The sequence below is a fragment of the Odontesthes bonariensis genome, chromosome 18 (assembly GCF_027942865.1).
Source record: "Odontesthes bonariensis isolate fOdoBon6 chromosome 18, fOdoBon6.hap1, whole genome shotgun sequence".
Lineage (NCBI taxonomy): Eukaryota > Metazoa > Chordata > Actinopteri > Atheriniformes > Atherinopsidae > Odontesthes > Odontesthes bonariensis.
This window is the reverse complement of record NC_134523.1, coordinates 26,015,686-26,034,796: the sequence shown is the minus strand read 5'-3', so window position 1 is coordinate 26,034,796 and position 19,111 is coordinate 26,015,686. Positions and strand designations below refer to the sequence as shown.

General features: G+C 42.0%; 1 protein-coding gene across 9 annotated transcripts in view; it reads left to right on the top strand.

Moving 5' to 3' along the window:
- macf1a (microtubule actin crosslinking factor 1a) overlaps positions 1-19,111 on the top strand; it is a 286,863-nt gene that overhangs the window by 55,798 nt on the left and 211,954 nt on the right. The gene's annotated exons all lie outside the window — the stretch shown is intronic.

Sequence of the window (19,111 nt, the reverse complement as noted above, 5' to 3'; positions counted from 1 at the left end):
CTAAAATTTCCTGTCATACTGTCCCTGTGGTATGAGCGTTATTTATTTATTATTATAATTTTTTTTTTATTTGGCGTCTCGTTGGAGAGAAAGTGGAGGTCCCTCCCCCCGCGTGCGGCTGCAGCGTGGTGCCCCTCCTCCCCTTGCGCTCCTCCGCTTGCTGTGAGTGACGAGCAGGCCAACTCACAGAAAAATGTGTAACAGCTCAGTTGGTCCACAAGAGAAAACGTGGTATTGTCACAATTTGGCCCCTAAAATTGTGACGATACTACCTTTTATTCGGCCTATTCATTTACAGTGCTTCTAACCCGGTCACGTGATTATCAAGTTTTTTTTTTAATTTATTTATTTATTTTTTTAAATACAACTTTATTTTGCTTTACAAGATACAAAAACAGTGCAAAAACATGACAAGTATCATTAATGATAAATGAGGAACAAATAAGCATACCAAAATAAATACATACAAAAGTAGTTTAAATCATAAATGAAGACAGAGAGAGAGATGGAGAGAGAGAGAGAATATACCAGAGGACATGAACAATAAGGATTACACTGAGTTAAAGATTTCAAAGTGGGAGACTAGATTTATAGTTTTGATAGCTTTCGTGTTATTAGAGGAGGAAATTGACTTGAAATACATCTGGAGTTCTATCATGAAAGCACAAAAATTGGGTTTCACTTTGGCAAATTTACATTTGTGGATGTAATACTTAGCAAGAATTAAAATGAGATAAATTAAAAAATATTCTTTTTCAGTGGGAGCATCACTCTTTATAAAACCAAAAATGACATTTTGCAGAAGGAGCTCAAAATCCACAGCATACATTATCTAAAATAAATCTACAAATATCTTGCCACAGCCTACGGGTATATTCACATTTCCAAAACAGATGAATAATGGTCTCAGTATGAGGCTACGGCTACACGAAAACGAAACGAGGGTTTTTTTGAAAACGGGTACGAAAATTACTGCGACCACACCGGGAAGCTTCTGTGTCCTCATGGAAACGAGGAAAATGATGCAGTACACATGAAACACCTCTAGGTGCGCTGTAAGCCACCCCCACCGGTTACACCAGAACAATAGAAGAAGCAATGCGCATGCGTATGCGTGTACGCCCCTACTTCTACCAGCGTGAAGCTCACGTTGTTCCTTCAACAACGCCGCTGTAGTTAGCAGTGTCTGCAGCAGTGCTGCTATCAATGTTGTGGGGTCCATGATGATCGCTGTCTGTCCTTGTTGTGTTGTCTTCTTCTTCCGGATTTTGAATGGAAGCCGCTTTTTGTTCTGGTCACTGACGTATGTGTATACGTCACTAGCGTTGGCAATGTTGCTGTGACGCAGATGTAAACGAATCCGTTTTCGCTGTAACAATGGAAACGAAACGAGGCTGTTCTCAGATCTTCCCACTCTGGAACCCGTTCTCAAAAACTATCGTTTGGGGTAGTGGGAACGCCGGCTCCGTGTGGCCGCGACAGCCAAACGATAAGAAAAAGTATCGTTTACAGTGAAAAACGTTTTCGTGTAGCCGTAGCCTGAGTGTCACAAAAGACACACTTCAGATAAAGATCAACAAAATTGAATTTGATAAAGAATGATTTAACCGGGTAACATCTATGAATAATTTTGAATATTATCAAGTTTTCCCTCAGCTAAAAAAGAAAATGGCCGACTGTCGACCTTTTTCTGTGAAAAACACAACATTTTAAGAAAGCATTTGCATTTATATTAGGGCTGTGACTCGATTAAAATTTTTAATCGCGTTAACTACAGGCTTTGAAATTAATTAATCAAAATTAATCGCATTTTAATCGCATATACTTTATCCTTTAGAAAATTAACATTTTCAACAATATTTCAACAAACACAGAACATATCCCAATTTCGTTCTGATAACTGTCCTTCTGTTTTAGTCTGTATTCGCACATGAGTCGGGACTGATGCGGCGCGCGCAGCCGTCTGCGTCAGTGACGTGTTAGCCGTTTAGCGCTACATTAAAAAACAAAACAAAACAGAAAGTAAGGAGAGAAGAAAAAACACCACAAAGAAGCTAATATGGAGAGCGGGGAGGCCACCGTGTTCATGGTCTGCATGATGGTGATATTAATCATGGACGATCACATCAGGCGTCTAATATCGAGGCTGGAAAAGCTCACAGAGAGAGTCAGGAGACGATACTTTTTCATTTCATGAAGGAAGAAAGGAGAGCAGAGCGCTGCAGACAAAGGAGACAAAGTGTAAGTTTAACTTATTAAACACTCGCAGGTTGTGTCTGTGTCCTATGAGAAAACATTTCAGCCGTGATAGCATGACAAGGGGCGTAGCTACCGACCACCACACACCTCCGTCAGATTCGTTCTATAGAACCATGAAAAGACCCGACCTCGGAGAAGGAGCTAAATAGTTATAGGAACTGAGGGAGAAAGCTCCGAGTTCCTGTATGTCCGAACACGGGAGAAAACGGCCCCGCGGATTAAAAGGTTATTAGAACTGCCAAAGGTTCCTACAGTCCGAAAGCGGCTATAGCCTACTCAAGCCAATCTACTCGCATCACATTATGGCAGAGGAAGTACGCTGGCAACCTAACATAAAGTAAAAAGTATGTCCGTTATTTTGAAAAGATGGTGCTAACTGCACTGACACTAGGCTACTTAGCAAGTAGCTCTAGATAGACTGCAAGCACCTAGAGTCGACTAACAAACCAAGTCACAAGAAGACTATTTGATAATAGTGTTTCGGCGAGCATATGAAAAACAACTGGGATTTACTACCTTATTTGTGTTACTTGAAGAAGGACATTCTCAAAATCGCCATATTCCAGTTAGAATCGCCAAATATCCATTTAGAATTACAGTTTAGCTATGTTATGAGTTAATGGGTGCTAAAATGAGGAAAACTGTAACATATGACTATTCAAAAACGAATTAAACTGAGAATACAATTAAATAGGGTTTCCATTTATCTCATAAATCTGCTTTATGGAAATATTATTTTAGACCTCCGATTTCCCCGGGTGATTTAGAACAGACGTGATTGGCTGACTGTAGAATGACATCACCACAGCTACTGTAGATCTAGGAACAATGTGGATAGCCGTTTCACCAGTAAAGCTGGTGTTTTATACCTTTCGATATGTATATTTATCAGCTAAAGAACGAAAAACGGGGATAGGCTACCACGCAGCAACATACGTGATTCTTTACTTCTTAATATTGTTGTCGTTGTTGCACTGCACTTCTGTTCTTTCTGAGCAGTAAACCTGCCTCTAGCCCCAAAGTTGGGGTAGCTATGGGGTTGCTGAGCACATTCTTGGGGTTGCTATAGCAACTGCAAGCAACCCCTTTGCGCTGCCTCTGGACTTGATACGCTGCGGTGATACGCGAATTCCTTGTTGCATAATCTGCACACAACCCCGCTCTTGTCGACGCTTCCATCCGTCTGTATTTAAAAAAAATAAAATAAAAAATTATAGTGTGCGATTAAAATGCGTTATTTTTTTTAACGCGCTAATATGTGTGTAGTTAATTAATCGAAATTAACGCGCTAAAGTCCCAGCCCTAATTTATATGCATTTCGATGGAATTTCCAGCGAGAACTATGCATAATATTTTCATAATCTTCGTTCAGAGAATGTAGACGATCTTTCGTTTATAAGTTTTCAACGAAGATTTTAGTATCTCTGAAAAAACGTTTTGTACCGTTGTTAAGGTGGTTGCTATGGACGCTGCTATCTCTACGTCACCGACCTGCGCCGACATTCCCCATACTTTCTGTTTATGTAAATGTATTTTATTTATACAGCCCTTTACAAACAATCCTTGCTATGTACCAAAGTGCTTTACAGCAGGTAATAAATAAAGAGAAGAATAAGTAAAAACAATAAAAGAACAGTGAAAGCAATACAACAAAATCAAATAAGATGTGTCATCATACTACTGGGTATTAAAAGTATAATTATAGATAATTATAAATAATAAATAAAATAATAATAAAAAACATATATGTATATATAGCCACATAACAATAGTGACCTTATCATAGAAATGGTTGATAATACATTATCAACCATTTCTATCTATCAGGCATGATGGTGTTGAACGCCGAGCTGAAGTCCACAAACAGGATCCTGGCGTACGTCCCTGGGGAGTCGAGATGTTGCAGGATGAATTGCAGTCCCATGTTGACGGAATCATCCGCCGACCTGTTTGCCCTGTAGGCAAACTGCTGGGGGTCCAGCATGGGTCCTGTTATGTCCTTCAGATGGCGACCTGTTGCAGACCTTTCCAAACTGATGTAGGATCATTTGAAGCTAAATTTTTTAGCTTCTCACTGTAGGATCTTTTGGCTACATTTATTTCCTTAGACAGTTTGTTCCTGGCCTGCTTATACAGATCCCGGTCAGATTTCAAATATGCAATTGTGAAATGGGTGAAAATGATTTTTTTTACCATATTTGATAGCGCCCCCACTTGGTGGACATACCCATATGGGTATAGTCACATAGCTGAAGTCAGGAGCTCTCTATAACAGTTGGTCCCATAGCTGTAGCCTCTTCTGTTACTGATTAACAAGCCTTCTGGTTAGGCATGCCCATGCCTTTTTCTGTCCTGCAGGTTTTAGATGTTTCCCTGCTCCAACACACCTGATTCAGATTAAAAGGATCTCTTCAAAAGATTCTTAAGTTCTGTAGCAGCCTGCTGATGATGCATTGATCTGAATCGGGTGTGTTGGAGCAGGGAAACATCTGAAACCTGCAGGACAGCGGCCCTGAAGATCCCAAACAGAAGCCTCTGGATTTAATTCCCTGTCTGGTTGGAGTTGCTCTCAGAGATCCGACCCAGCGGAGCCATGTTGGGTTAGTTTGGGGACCTAAAAAGGATGCCGCCTTCGGTTATAGCCTGGGAGCGGCTGGGATACCCAAGAAGGGAAGTTTCTGAAGGCCGAAGCCTCTTTGCTCAACTGCAACCCTGAAATACTGAACAGTTTAGAAGATGAATGACTGAGATGGAGGCAGATGGATGCATCTTCCTGCCAGTGGGCTCTGCATTTAGACAACAGGATTGTTAAAACCATGAGATGGAATCAGTATTGTCCCCATGCAGCTCTGTTATTGCCAAAACAGGCACGATAGAATACCTATGCTGTGAATTTCTACACAAACATGTCTAAACTCTAGACTCCTGGTCAGCTCTGTGTAACAAACCTGAGGTCCACCGCCTCCACAATGTTGGCTTTAATGCACGTTTTCATGCAGCGGGACTGACATTACCTTAAACTTTCTTTTTCTCGGTCAGCGTTGTATCTGCTTTCGGTTTCTCTGGACCAGATCAGCCACAGCATCCTGTTCCAGCAGTTTGATAAGAAGAGTTTCCATCAGATCTTTAGGGTCTTTGAGTCTTTTTTTCTTTTTTTTTTAAATCCTCTTTTTAACCTTTATACCTGATTTAAAACACCACTTAATGACCTAAAAACATATGTTAATATTTTTTTCCGCTTTTTTTTTCACGTAGATCTTTTATTCCACTTCAGTTCTGATCATAACTACCAAGTTTTCAATTATTTTAAAAAATTTAACCCTTTAAATACTGGTTTATATGATGTAAACGCCAATTTCTGTAAAAAAACAAAACAAAACACAAAAACTGCTACATTTTCAATATATAGAATGCAAAGTGGAATTGTTGAGCCGGGATAATTATTGTCTGGGATATGTCAATGATCAGCAACAACATTGATTTTAAGGGATTTTTAATTTTTTTGCTGTCTCATTTAAAAAAAAAGGAAAAAAAACAAAAAACCTTCATTTCTAAAAAGGGACATTTTAAAACAACCTAAAAACATAATATATTAATATTTTTTCCCACTTTGTTTTTCATAGATCTTTTCTTCCACTTCAGTTCTGATCATAACTACCAAGTTTTCAATTATGTTCATAATTAGAAATTAGAGGAGAAAGTACACCCCAAGTGGACAAAAATGTCCACGTATCCCTTTAAAACGGAGGGCCGAGGAAGGCCAGACTCAGAGCTGCTGGTGAGGATGAGGAGTGAAGCACGGAAACATAAACTCGGTTGCCACACAGCATCTCTCCCGCCGTCCCTTAACAACGTTAGCTGTCACAAATCTTCAGAATTGAATTTTGGTCCCAAATCCGATTTTGATCTTTTTCTGTCGGCTCCGTGTAAACGGACATCAGGACACTTGATCTGCTTGTTGGAAACCAGGTGGCAAATGGCCTCTTCCTCCCGTGTTCTCAAAAGTGTGGATATTTTTAAATAAAGTTATGAATATTGAATTAGTGCGGCAGCGAGCACAGACTGTCCCTTTTTCTTTTAGTGTCTGCACATCTGAAAATCAGGTCACTCGGTGGGTGAGTGGGTTGCTTCCAGGCTGCAGACGCCGTTCGTTCCTGTTAAAGCGGCATCGATGGGCTCTGAGCAGAGGTGGGTAGAGAAGCCAAAAATTGTACTCAAGTAAAAGTACTGTTACTTCAGAATAATATGACTCAAGTAAAAGTAAAAAGTAGTCATCCAATTAATTACTTGAGTTAGAGTAAAAAAGTGCTCAAGTACTGAGTAACTGTTGAATAACGTCTGATTTATTTGTTAACACAAGCATTCAATCAGACAGACAAAAATACTAAATAATCATCTTTAGGCAAATTAGAGTTCATCCAATTGATAAAATAATCTATAATTAATTAATTAATTACAAAATAGCTTAAATTAAAATAATCCAGGTAAATTCAAGAACTTCAATAAAAAATAAAAGAGACTTAGGAAATGTTTAAAACATATGTAACCCATATGTAACCTAAAAAACAAACATTCATCTATCCATGGGGGAAACGAGTTTAGGAAACTTACCGCTACATGTTTCCTCAAGTTAGATGTTGAGTTTCTGCTGAAATGTGCGTTTGTTTTGGTTGACACAGAAGACACATAATGTAGCTGCTGTTTCTCACTCTTTGTAAGGTAAACATGCTTTCAGTATGAGGCCTCGTCTGCGTCTTCATTTCCCACGGTTGATTCTGACATTTTTCATCTGTTTCTTTGTTTGTTTGCTACGACTGCTAATGCTAAAGCTAACCCGTCCCGCCGCTGAGATTGAGTATGGTCACGTGACCAGACTGCACGGCTACGTCTGATTGGTGAAACACAGTCAGGTGGTAGAGCCTTTGGCGGAAGTCTCTCTCTGTCAGAATAAAACATTAAAATGAGGCGTACGCGGGGGGATAAAAATAATGAGGCGTAGAATACCAAAGAGGTAAGAAGAAAAGTAACCAGCTCATTGTAGCTTAATGTAGCGGAGTAAGAGGACAGTTTATGCTGCACAAATCTACTCAAGTAACAGTGAAAAGTATAGTGATTTAAAACTACTCCTAGAAGTATGATTCTTTTAAAAACTTACTCGAGTAAATGTAACTCGTTATTACCCACCTCTGACTCTGAGTGATAAAACTGACTCTGTTTGAGCTGCAGAATCAGATTTATCTTAAGATCTATAAGCTTTCGGTGTCTTTTGACTCTGAGGACATTTAGTTTTTTCACCTCTATAAGGAGTTGTTGTTTTAGACAGCCGGGGATGATTATGGGCTGTGCAGTGCACCAACCCTCTACCTGCAGCAGCAGGAGCCCAGGTCTAGTTGTGGCATGTACGTTTAATGTTTTAGTGACTTCAAATGAGGCGTGCCAGCTTTCTGGAGCTCATCCCATGATTTATTTGACGAAATGAAGGCAGCGCACCTGAGGCAGTCGGCACATCAGCCCACCTGTCTGTCCACAGCGCTGCTGAACACTGAAGCTCAGGACTAAGAACGGTTATTGTTCCCACAGAAGGTCACTTTGAAGCTCAGAAATAGATTTTTATCTGAAGAAGAACAGAATGAGGCTCTTCCACAGTGTTGTTGTTCCACTGGCTGTGAACTCGTGTTACTACCTGTCAGTGAAAGCTTCTTTTTTAAAAATTTTTTTATTTAATTTTGTTTTTATCAGAGAGATACATAGAAAGTAATTTCAGCACTGTTACACACATACAGATCTATACAAAAACATGTACTGTATTTGGATAACTGCGCTAACATACCCTCCAAACTGTTACTCTCCCTTTCATTTTACAGCGTATAAAATAGTAACAATTGAACAAAGAGAGTCGCATTCACTCATTTTTCCATCAAGATTAGTAAACTGGTACTTCAAGCCATGTAATAGAGATACTTAATGTAGTTCAAGTCTCCGTGATCTTATATATCTGATCCATTTTAACCACCGACTCTAAAATTTCTCCGACTGTAATTTCAGAGCGAATGTCAGTCTCTCCATGATGTAGATTTTGTGAACAGTCCCTTGCCAGTCTTCCAGCGTCTGTGTGTTGGGTTGTAGCCATTTCCTCGTTATCGCTTTCTTTGCTCCAATCAATAATATCTTCATTAGATATTTGTCTGCTGTTGATTGCAAATGTAATACATTGAGCTGACATCAAATTGTATAGTCATTTGAAATATATATTCCAGACAATCAAGGATGTTGTGCCAGAAAGAGGAGAGTTTTGGACAATCCCAAAATAGATGATAATGATTGGCCTCATCTGCACCACACACCCTGCAACAACTTGATCCATTACCTTGGTGTGAAAGCTTGTGTTTCACCTTGATTTTCACGCTGATTACTAAGAAAACAGGACAAGGAAGAAGAACTATATGTTGGAAATGAAGCAGCTGTAACCATGTAGTTTAACGGCTCTTTTCACTCCTAACTCTGACTATGCAACGGTTCTGTTAAAACGTAAGAAAGGGAAGTAAAAAGAGGTAAAAAAGTACAAACATTGTGGAGGATGGAATCGACCCGCCGGCCTGTTTCATGCTAACCCACAAAGGTCTGTGACCTACTCCTTCTGTGCTCCTCACGGGCTTTTGAGGTCAGGTGAAGCCTCACAAGACGAGGAAGTGGAGCTCAGCCAATAGGAGCTCGTGTGACGCCGTTGGACGTCGATGTTCCGATGAATGAAAAACTGTAATTGTACTAGGGCTGAGCAATTTTATCGATACTGCGATTTATATCGATATTTTGTTTCCCGATAAAGTATCCATTTTTCGGCCACAAGTATCTTTTTTTTTTTTTTTTTTTTTTTTTTTTTTTTTTTTTAATGTTTTTTTTAATCTTTAATATCAAACCTTTTTTTCTTCTTTTTTTTTTTCTTTATTTATTTTAAAGCAAACTTTATTGAAAAGTCAGACGTTCCAATAAGTGAAAACAAAGAACATTAATATGATGCAATACAACATCAGGGGTCACATTCTACAAAACAGTGATAAATGAGTTCATAAAAATGTTATAAAGTGCATATTTCTTACGTTTGGGACATGTTCGTTTGTTTCTGTTTGTCTGGCGGTGTTGTCCTTCCGGTTCAGAGGACGGACCACCAGTCCATCGAATCGTTGGCTGAATATCGTATCGTATTGTGAGATTCGTGTATCGCTACAGCCCTAAATTGTACCACGTTTAATTTTGCCGTTCTGAGCTGTGGACAAACGAGCTCTGGCTGTTATTTGGACTCAGATTTACACTCTGACCCGGCGGGTCCTTGTTGCTGTGCAAAAGGAAGCTGTGCTTGAATTCCAGCTGGTTTCAGCTCAAGTTAAAGTTGTGTTAAAGTGACGTTTTCATTAGAGGTGCACCGAATATTCGGCAACCGAAAATATTCGGCCGAAAACGCAAAAAAAAAACACATTCGGCTTTCGGCCGAAAGCCAAATGAGTGGCCGAATCGGAGGCCGAATAGTGGTGACGCAAAATTATCCACAGACGGTGGAGTCGACAGAACCAAACTCATCTGTAAACTCGGCCAATATGCCGCTCATTGATTGGATGCGAGACTCCGGTTCTTCTCACTGATGTTTATTAACGCCACATCAACACCGTAGAACTAAATGTTCGAGTAAACAAAATAAAAGACAACATTAGTTGTTGTAATCATTAAAGAAATAGCATTCTTAGCAGGTCGCTGGTACCAATAAATAATCAAAGTAATACTGGCCACTTTAGCCTTTAGCTTCTCAACCAGCGGCAGAGTCATTCCCCAGAGGCAATCTGCAGGGTCAGAACTAGGATTCTTTAAAGGATAAGACCGGTTTTTTGACATTGGGCCCTTGATTTCACATTATAACATGATGTTCTACTCACCCCTGCTTGTTGTTTGTCATTTGGAGCTGTTCCGAAGATATTCGCGAGGCGTCTGGCTGCTCTCTTGAGATATTCGGCCATGAAACGGTTTCCTATGGGCAAGCTCATACAGGCACAAACTATGCTGTTTATAATTTATTAATTACTCTACACTAGAACTGATAACGTGGAGGTGCGTCGCTTACTTAAAAAAATCCGGGTTATTGTAATTTTGATTTTTTTGTCGTAAAGTGGGTGTTACTGACGTCATCGTCGTGCTACTGCCACAGATAGCCCACAGACCTGCTGCCTATTTATTCATTCGGCTAAAATTCAAAATTACAGTAACCCGGATTTTTTTAAGTAAGCGACGCACCTCCACGTTATCAGTGCTGGTATAGAGTAATTAATAAATTATAAACAGCATAGTTTGTGCCTGTATGAGCTTGCCCATAGGAAACCGTTTCATGGCCGAATATCTCAAGAGAGCAGCCAGACGCCTCGCGAATATCTTCGGAACAGCTCCAAATGACAAACAACAAGCAGGGGTGAGTAGAACATCATGTTATAATGTGAAATCAAGGGCCCAATGTCAAAAAACCGGTCTTATCCTTTAACTTACACTTCTCCTATGCATCACATTCACCCAGTTACAGCAAACACCACGAAGCATGGAGTGATGAAATAAAAATAAACTAGCAGGTAACATCACGCTACAGGTGCTCCTCGGTCTCTGTGTGAAGCTAACGGAGCTAACCGGCGCTACTTCCTGTTTTACTTGTTTCAACATAAAAGCACGTATTTCAAAATACATTTTTAAAAAACTCCTGCATTTACAGCCAAGTTGAATTGTCTTCTCACCGTAGTAGTTTCAGTCTAAAATATCACTAAAAGGCAAAACACACAAACTACAAAAAATGCTGCCACTGTTCCTGAAGGAGCAGGCTACCTAGACTCTATGCCAAAAAGGACACTCAGATAATTTGTTATATTGCATGTTTTTACATTTTTGTGTTGGAACGCGTTTATAATATGTTGTATTTTTTGTTGTTGTATGAAATGAATGAAAAAAACCCCAGAATGAATTGAAAATGGGAATTAATTAAACTTATCTCTAGTTATTAGTAATAACTTTTGAAGATTTCAAATAAACATTTATTTTCTTTGAAAAACATGTCTAAACATTTATTGTAAGGCGTAGATTTTAGCAATATTTAAAAATGGTGAAAAATCTAACTTTTGTTAACTTAACTGAACTGTAATATTCGGTTTCGGTATTCGGCCAAGTGATTAATTATTATTCGGTTTCGGTTTCGGCCACAAATTTTCATTTCGGTGCACCTCTAGTTTTCATGCATGTGAACAGAAGTGTGGCAGATAGATGCTCTCAGCACCGCCGGTCAGGCTGAGGCTGCGTATCGATGATGTTTGTCCTCCTCAGTCATCAAACAGCTCGGGTCACACTGCATCTGGCTGTGTGTGCGTGTAACTGAGGGCCTCCACATCTGTCTGTGTGTGTGTGTGTAACTGAGGGCCTCCACATCTGTCTGTGTGTGTGTGTAACTGGGGGCCTCCACATCTGTCTGTGCGTGTAACTGAGGGCCTCCACATCTGTCTGTGCGTGTAACTGGGGGCCTCCACATCTGGCTGTGTGCGTGTAACTGAGGGCCTCCACATCTGTCTGTGCGTGTAACTGAGGGCCTCCACATCTGTCTGTGCGTGTAACTGAGTGCCTCCACATCTGTGTGTGCGTGTAACTGGGGGCCTCCACATCTGGCTGTGTGTGTAACTGGGGGCCTCCACATTTGTCTGTGCGTGTAACTGGGGGCCTCCACATCTGGCTGTGTGTGTGTGTAACTGAGGGCCTCCACATCTGTGTGTGCGTGTAACTGAGGGCCTCCACATCTGTGTGTGCGTGTAACTGAGGGCCTCCACATCTGGCTGTGTGTGTAACTGAGGGCCTCCACATCTGTCTGTGTGTGTAACTGAGGGCCTCCACATCTGTCTGTGCGTGTAACTGAGGGCCTCCACATCTGTGTGTGCGTGTAACTGAGTGCCTCCACATCTGTGTGTGCGTGTAACTGAGGGCCTCCACATCTGTGTGTGCGTGTAACTGAGTGCCTCCACATCTGTGTGTGCGTGTAACTGAGGGTCTCCACATCTGTGTGTGCGTGTAACTGAGGGCTTCCACATCTGTGTGTGCGTGTAACTGAGGGCCTCCACATCTGTGTGTGCATGTAACTGAGTGCCTCCACATCTGTGTGTGCGTGTAACTGAGGGCGTCCACATCTGTGTGTGCGTGTAACTGAGGGCCTCCACATCTGTCTGTGCGTGTAACTGAGGGCGTCCACATCTGTGTGTGCGTGTAACTGAGGGCCTCCACATCTGTGTGTGCGTGTAACTGAGGGCCTCCACATCTGGCTGTGTGTGTAACTGAGGGCCTCCACATCTGTCTGTGTGTGTAACTGAGGGCCTCCACATCTGTCTGTGCGTGTAACTGAGGGCCTCCACATCTGTGTGTGCGTGTAACTGAGTGCCTCCACATCTGTGTGTGCGTGTAACTGAGGGCCTCCACATCTGTGTGTGCGTGTAACTGAGTGCCTCCACATCTGTGTGTGCGTGTAACTGAGGGCCTCCACATCTGTGTGTGCGTGTAACTGAGGGCTTCCACATCTGTGTGTGCGTGTAACTGAGGGCCTCCACATCTGTGTGTGCATGTAACTGAGTGCCTCCACATCTGTGTGTGCGTGTAACTGAGGGCGTCCACATCTGTGTGTGCGTGTAACTGAGGGCCTCCACATCTGTCTGTGCGTGTAACTGAGGGCGTCCACATCTGTGTGTGCGTGTAACTGAGGGCCTCCACATCTGTGTGTGCATGTAACTGAGGGCCTCCACATCTGTGAGAGTGTGCTTGGTGGTTGTGTGTAACGGTTTGGTTTTGATGATTCAGGTCCCGGGTGTCGGCTGATCTGCTGCAGGGTCGATTCAGAAGTTGCATTCGACAGTTTCCCGATGAGCCGTCGGCTCCTCTGTGTGTGTGTTTTATTTGCTCTGCTTCTGTCTATCTTTGCTGCTTTGCATGCTTCCTTTTTTAATTTCTTTATCTCACCACAGAGACGGCGCTTTAACCCTCAGCAGCCGCTGTGGGCGTCGCACCTTTTATTGATTTTTCAGCAGTCGAATCGCACAAAAAAGTCATTTTTACATCGTTTTTATGTGTAAAAGACATCTGTCGTGTATGTGGTGGGTTTTGATATTGATAAAGGCAGCACGCATCGCCCCCTCTGGTGGTTAGAAATGGGGAGAATTCTTTATCCGCTTCTTTTAATTTACCCAAATTTAACTTCCTGAATGCCTTCAGGAAAAATGTATTTCAAACATCAGCAGTTCAGCCCTCAGTCAAATACGGAGGTGAGAGCGTGCCGAATAAACAAATGAATGAATAGATGATCGGGTTTGAGAGAAATGTCCTAGGTCATAATATCCCAGCAGTCCTGTGTCACTCCGGCGTCTTTTTCTCCCCGAATGAAAGTAATTTTTGTCCCAAACTGAGTCATCAGATAGATAGATGGATAGATAGATAGATAGATAGATAGATACTCTATTCATCCCAATTTGGGAAATTATTGTTGCAGCAGCGTACAGTATAAAAGATATGTAAACAATTAAAGGAAAAACAAGCAAATAGAATAAAAATAGAATAGAATGAAAATAGAGAATAAACATCAGCTATAATGTATATTATTATAATGTATATTACTATAATTATACATTATTATACATACATTATAGCTATAATGTATATTACTGTAATATATATTACTATAATTCGATGTAAACGTTACTTCAGGAAGATGATTAAAGAAGCTTCCTCTCCTCTCTCCTGGTTTGGGTTTCCCTGCAGAAAATCACCTTTTTTCGATAGATTTTAGCCCTTTTAGATCTGTTTCACGCTGCTGTTCAGCAGCTGGACTGTTGCTGAATGTGAGCTTTTTAATTCTTCCCTTTTTGGGAACATTGAGCACTGATGGAGTCTCAGAGTTTGACTGCAGCAGAGTTTAACTTTCCGGCCTCGTGGGGGAATTTTAAACAAAAAAAGAAGGATGCTGCTGCTTTAATGTCTGCTTACATGTGGGGTTATTCATGCTTTCCCCTGCAGAGGATCCCCACTCAGACGTCAGAGGAAATTAAACCTCAGATCTCCACCTTGAGTTCAAAGGTAGACCTTCTTCCTGCCTTGTGTTGGTTTGTTTTCAGAGGAATTTGTTGTCCTTGTTGATGGCGCAACCAGCTGATTATAAAGGTTCATTTGACCAGCAGTTGCATCATCTCTTTCCTGAAGGAGTGACTTCACATCATTGCGCTCCGGACTCTGAATAGAGTAAAACTGAATTGTGCATACAAAGGACTTTTCCTCCACACAAAGCTGCAGGCTGCTCTCCTTTTCGCCTCCATCTTTGCTCTGCATCCCGTGGGGAGCACGGAGGTGAGACTCAGCTGCAGAACAGCTTGCAGAGAACCGATGATTCAGAGGTTTGAGACTGAGGCTCGACACCGCATACTTCTCCTACGTCTCCTACTAACTTTTTGAGTTAGTAAGCGAGTTTGAGTAAGCGATACTAGGATACTAGATTCTCCGAAATGTTGGGTATGCATCATGAGTTTACTACTCATACTCAAACTACCCAAGATGCAATGTAACGTGACGTCGCCGATCGTCATTTCCTGTCAAAACGGCAGTTTCAAGCTAGCTACAACGAGGGTAGGTTCACTTCATGTTTTCAAAACAAAAGCACCAATTGTATCGTAATGGCTTTCCCTATGATAAAAGGCAACGGGTATTTTAATTTGTGAAAATAACCGGAAGTGCGTTGCTCACTGCGGCTAGCTTTAGTAGCGCCGAATTCGTCAGAACATAATTGTAAATAGCTGGTATTTTGGCAGGTTTTCAACACGTTGGGGATCTAAACGACTACTTTCTCGCCTGAAAAGGTTTAAATGTTGCTAAAGTTTACAGAGTTTAGACCTTAAGGGAAATCAGCTTCAGGCCGGCTGATTTCAGCTCGGGCAGGAGCGAAATGCATTGTGGGTAAACGCTCTGCATACTGTCTGATCGAACAGTATGCAGAATGTAGTATGCAGTATGGAAGTATGTAGTATGTAGCTTTTCAGCGTCACAGCTGCAGTTTACTCTTCTCTGTTTTCTAATGAGAAGCAGGTCAGTCTGAGTGATCAGAACCTGTTTTTCTGTCTGGTCTGAGCTGGTCAGCATCCTGACTCCAGTGCTGGCTTCAGCTGTGTGGTGGGAGGGTGTGAGCAGAGCCACATCACAGCCCTGCACCATGCGCACATCAGAGGGGAAGGAGAAGCAGGGCGAAGGGGGGAGGAGGGGGCAACAAAGGCCAAGAGAGGAGAGGAGGCAGGGTAAGGAGGATGCAGAGTGGCGGCGTTTGTACGCAGCGAATGAATCAAATCTTTATCTCAGATGGAGAGGAGGCGAGGTTGCTCTCACATTTCATCCTCTCGTTCCTTTCTGCTCTCACTTTCTCCCCGAGTTGGACTGGTCTTGCAGTTCCTCTGCCTCTCGTCTCTTTATCTCTCGTTTCTGTATCTCTGTGTCGTCGCTCCTCCCTGTTTGTTATCGCTCATCTTCTCTGAACTCAGCCCCCTGGTGGAGCAGCGACGGCTCTTTCCTTCTATCTGCCTGCTCTCACTTTTCCTGCTTCCTTACCAAACAAATACCCCCCCCTCACCTCCTGTTTTTATAAATGAGCCGATGCCCCTGCAGGTTCGGTTATTGGACCACCAGCACGCTGAAGCGGTTTATTTTGCTTCCGAAAATTGAATCGACTCTAAAATCACGTCTGTTGTGGCCATTTATGTTTTGTAAATCATAAGTTCTATCAATTTAGTTTTCTTTGGGCAGTTAGAATATACTTTAGTTAGTTTGGAATCAAAATCTGAATCTGTAATCTATTTGAAATTGTTTAGATTAATTAGTTAGATTAAGAACACACCGGGGGCGTGTTGGAGGAGTTTTTTTTGTTTGTCAAATGTCCGGTGTGAAGTAGGGAGGTGGTGGTTACATGATTTTTTGACTTAATGTCGCGGCCTTTTGAGTTTCCAAAGTACATTTCCTAACAAAGGCCGTGGGCGGCCAAACTCAAAAGGCCGCGACAACGTCTGAAATGCAACAAAACGACTCGTTTTCCTCCCAGAAAAAGGCCCGATCTTTAAGAAAAGCACATTTCTGTGCAGTTCTGAAAGGGCTCCAGTTCAGTCAACAGCTCCTGAATACATTTAGCATCTTTTGCCACCTTCAGCCTGACAGGAAAATGACTTCTCACCCTGCTGGAACCCCTGCAGTCCCACTTGAACTCATGCCTGAGGGAGTCTTGGCATTAAGAGTCTGCTGTAAAGTAAGAACCTGTTCACGAGGGTTGCATAATGCACACTTAGCCGTGTCTGAACCTGGGAAACGAACATTTCTGTCGCGCTGTGAGCGTTTGTGCCAAAAACCTCCATGCCGGCTTGAATATCAAACATAAAAAGCTAAAGAAGAAGAAGAAAGCAACATGATTTCTGTTGTTTGTTAAGTTATTCCTTCTTTTTCCAGCTTCTTTTCGTGCCTCTGAAGCTGCTGAAGCAGCCAGACGATAAGAAAGTTGTGCGCTGGCGTTATTGCAGGAATGCAGAGCGAGGTGTCGGGAGTGAAACGCTTGTGTGGTGAGAGCTGCTGACAGAAGGAGAAAGTAATGAAGAGGAATGCAGCCTGGCTGCTGAGGTGCTGGTTAATGGCTTTAACCTGTTGTGTGTGTGCATAAAGTCTGAGTTCTGCACAGAAACGGGGGAGAGGTGCTGGTTCTGTGGGAGGAGCAGAAAAGGGAGGTGGAGGGCAGGAAGGACAGGGGAACCAGCGCCGAGTCGAACAAAGGCCTATTTTTATCAGATCCGCTCTGCAGCCTTTGTTGTGTCTCAGGGTAAAAATCCACTCTCACTCTTCATGTTTCTGCTGCTCGCCGAATAAGAGGCCGATTCACCGTCTGAGCTTCACTTACACGCTGGAATGTAGACGTAGCTTCAGGGCCGACTTTCTCTCCTTTCGTCTCCGTGTGGCCTTCAGACGCGTTCCACTCACAAGCTGGAGCTGCTGGTTTCTTCCCGCGGCGCCTATAAGAAGTAGAAAAATACTTTATTCATCCCCCAATGGGGGAAATTCAAATTAGTCAAGTAGCTCAAAAAGTTATTAATATTTACAATGATTGTATATTAACAACAACAATAAAAATACAAGTAATAATAATAATAAAGTAATAATAATAATACAAATGACTAAATAATAAAAATACTACTACTAACTAATAATAATAATAAATGACTAAATAAATAATAATGATAATAAAAAAATAAAAGAGCGCCACAGAGTTTATTAATAAAAATGGCCTCTTTTCTGCCTCTAAGAGCACACGGTTCCGTCTCTTCTACATGAAACAGTTCCCACAGCAGTATCTCCAAAAGGAGCAACATCACCGACTCTCCTGATTCTCCAGCCTAAAACACGTCTTTTTTACTCTGATTTATTTATTTCTAACCTTCATTTAACCAGGGAACAAGAGGTCGGAGATCTCTAAGTTTGCATGTGTTTAAACACAATGTGAGACTGCTCTGATATCAAGCAATTTTAAAGCTAATTCCCTGTAATGTAGCAGAGTATACGGATAAATGAGGCATCTGTCTGACAGAGATGTGCACGTCGGCTGAACTTTTAGGTGGTTTTGCTCCAGAAAACAGAGGTTTACTCTATTTAAGGCATCTATTCCTTGTCATCCACGCCACATTTCATTTGAACAGGTGTTTTAAAGGCGAGAACATGTCTGAGAAAGAGAAATGTGATTCTGAAATTGGACTCGACGCTGATGAATGACTGATTCAAGGTTTAAAGCCGGCTGATGTGCCAATGAAAAGCTTCCCTCTGTTGTAATAAGCTGTGACCAGAGGAGGTGAAATGAGAGACGTTTCAGCAGGTGTGCGTCGCTCCCAGATTCCTCCTCACTCCTGGAGAGGAGCCGGCGCAGCAGCTGACCAACGCCTCGCCCCTCCTGGAAGCGTCCTCGCTCGCACGGCGTGAGGAATGATGAGGGTCGTCCAAAGGGAGACGCGACAAGGAGGCGTGTGCTGAATGTGATCCGTGCGTCATGTGTTTTCCCAGTTGTTACGGTCTCATGTTGTCCACCTGTCTCTGTTGGCACGCTGGCGCCTGCTGGGAGTTTCCAGCACGACGTGCACTCTCAGCTCACCGTGTATGGAAGTTTTTCTGTGCCATCACTTTGAATATGAATTTCTAATATTGAATTTTTACAGCATCAAAATCAGACTTTGAATTTGAAAAACCAACAGTGTAAAAAAAAAATATAAATTTCTAAAAACAAAAATCAGTGTAAAAAAAATTCAAATTCAAAAAATTCTGTGGAAAAAAATGAATGGAAAAAAATTCACAGATCAGCTCAATAGATATTAGTAATATCTATTACTCAATTTTACTAACACAAATGGCAAATAAAGTAAACTCACTCACCAAAGCACCATCACCTGTTGGTGGACATGGCTGATCTGTCCAATGGAGTGTAAAGGCGCTAGCATGGTTGCCGCGTCTATCACGGCGGTGGCGGACCGTGACGTCAAAATGACGTTTCAGACATGGCGCTTCCCTTGAAAAGACGGCGCTGCGCGTTGTCGTGCACCAGTCGATTTTTGTAACTTGGCGGCGCCGAGCACAACGAACCAGATGGACCGATGTGAGACCAGGCTCAGTGAGGAGGTGCGTCTGTACAGGCAGCTGTACGAAACTGCAGGGAAACAGCACAGGGAGGACGTAAACTCCCAAAACTGGTGCACAGAGATTGGCAGAACTTTGGGGAAAGAGGGAGAGTTCTGTAAGAATGTGTGGA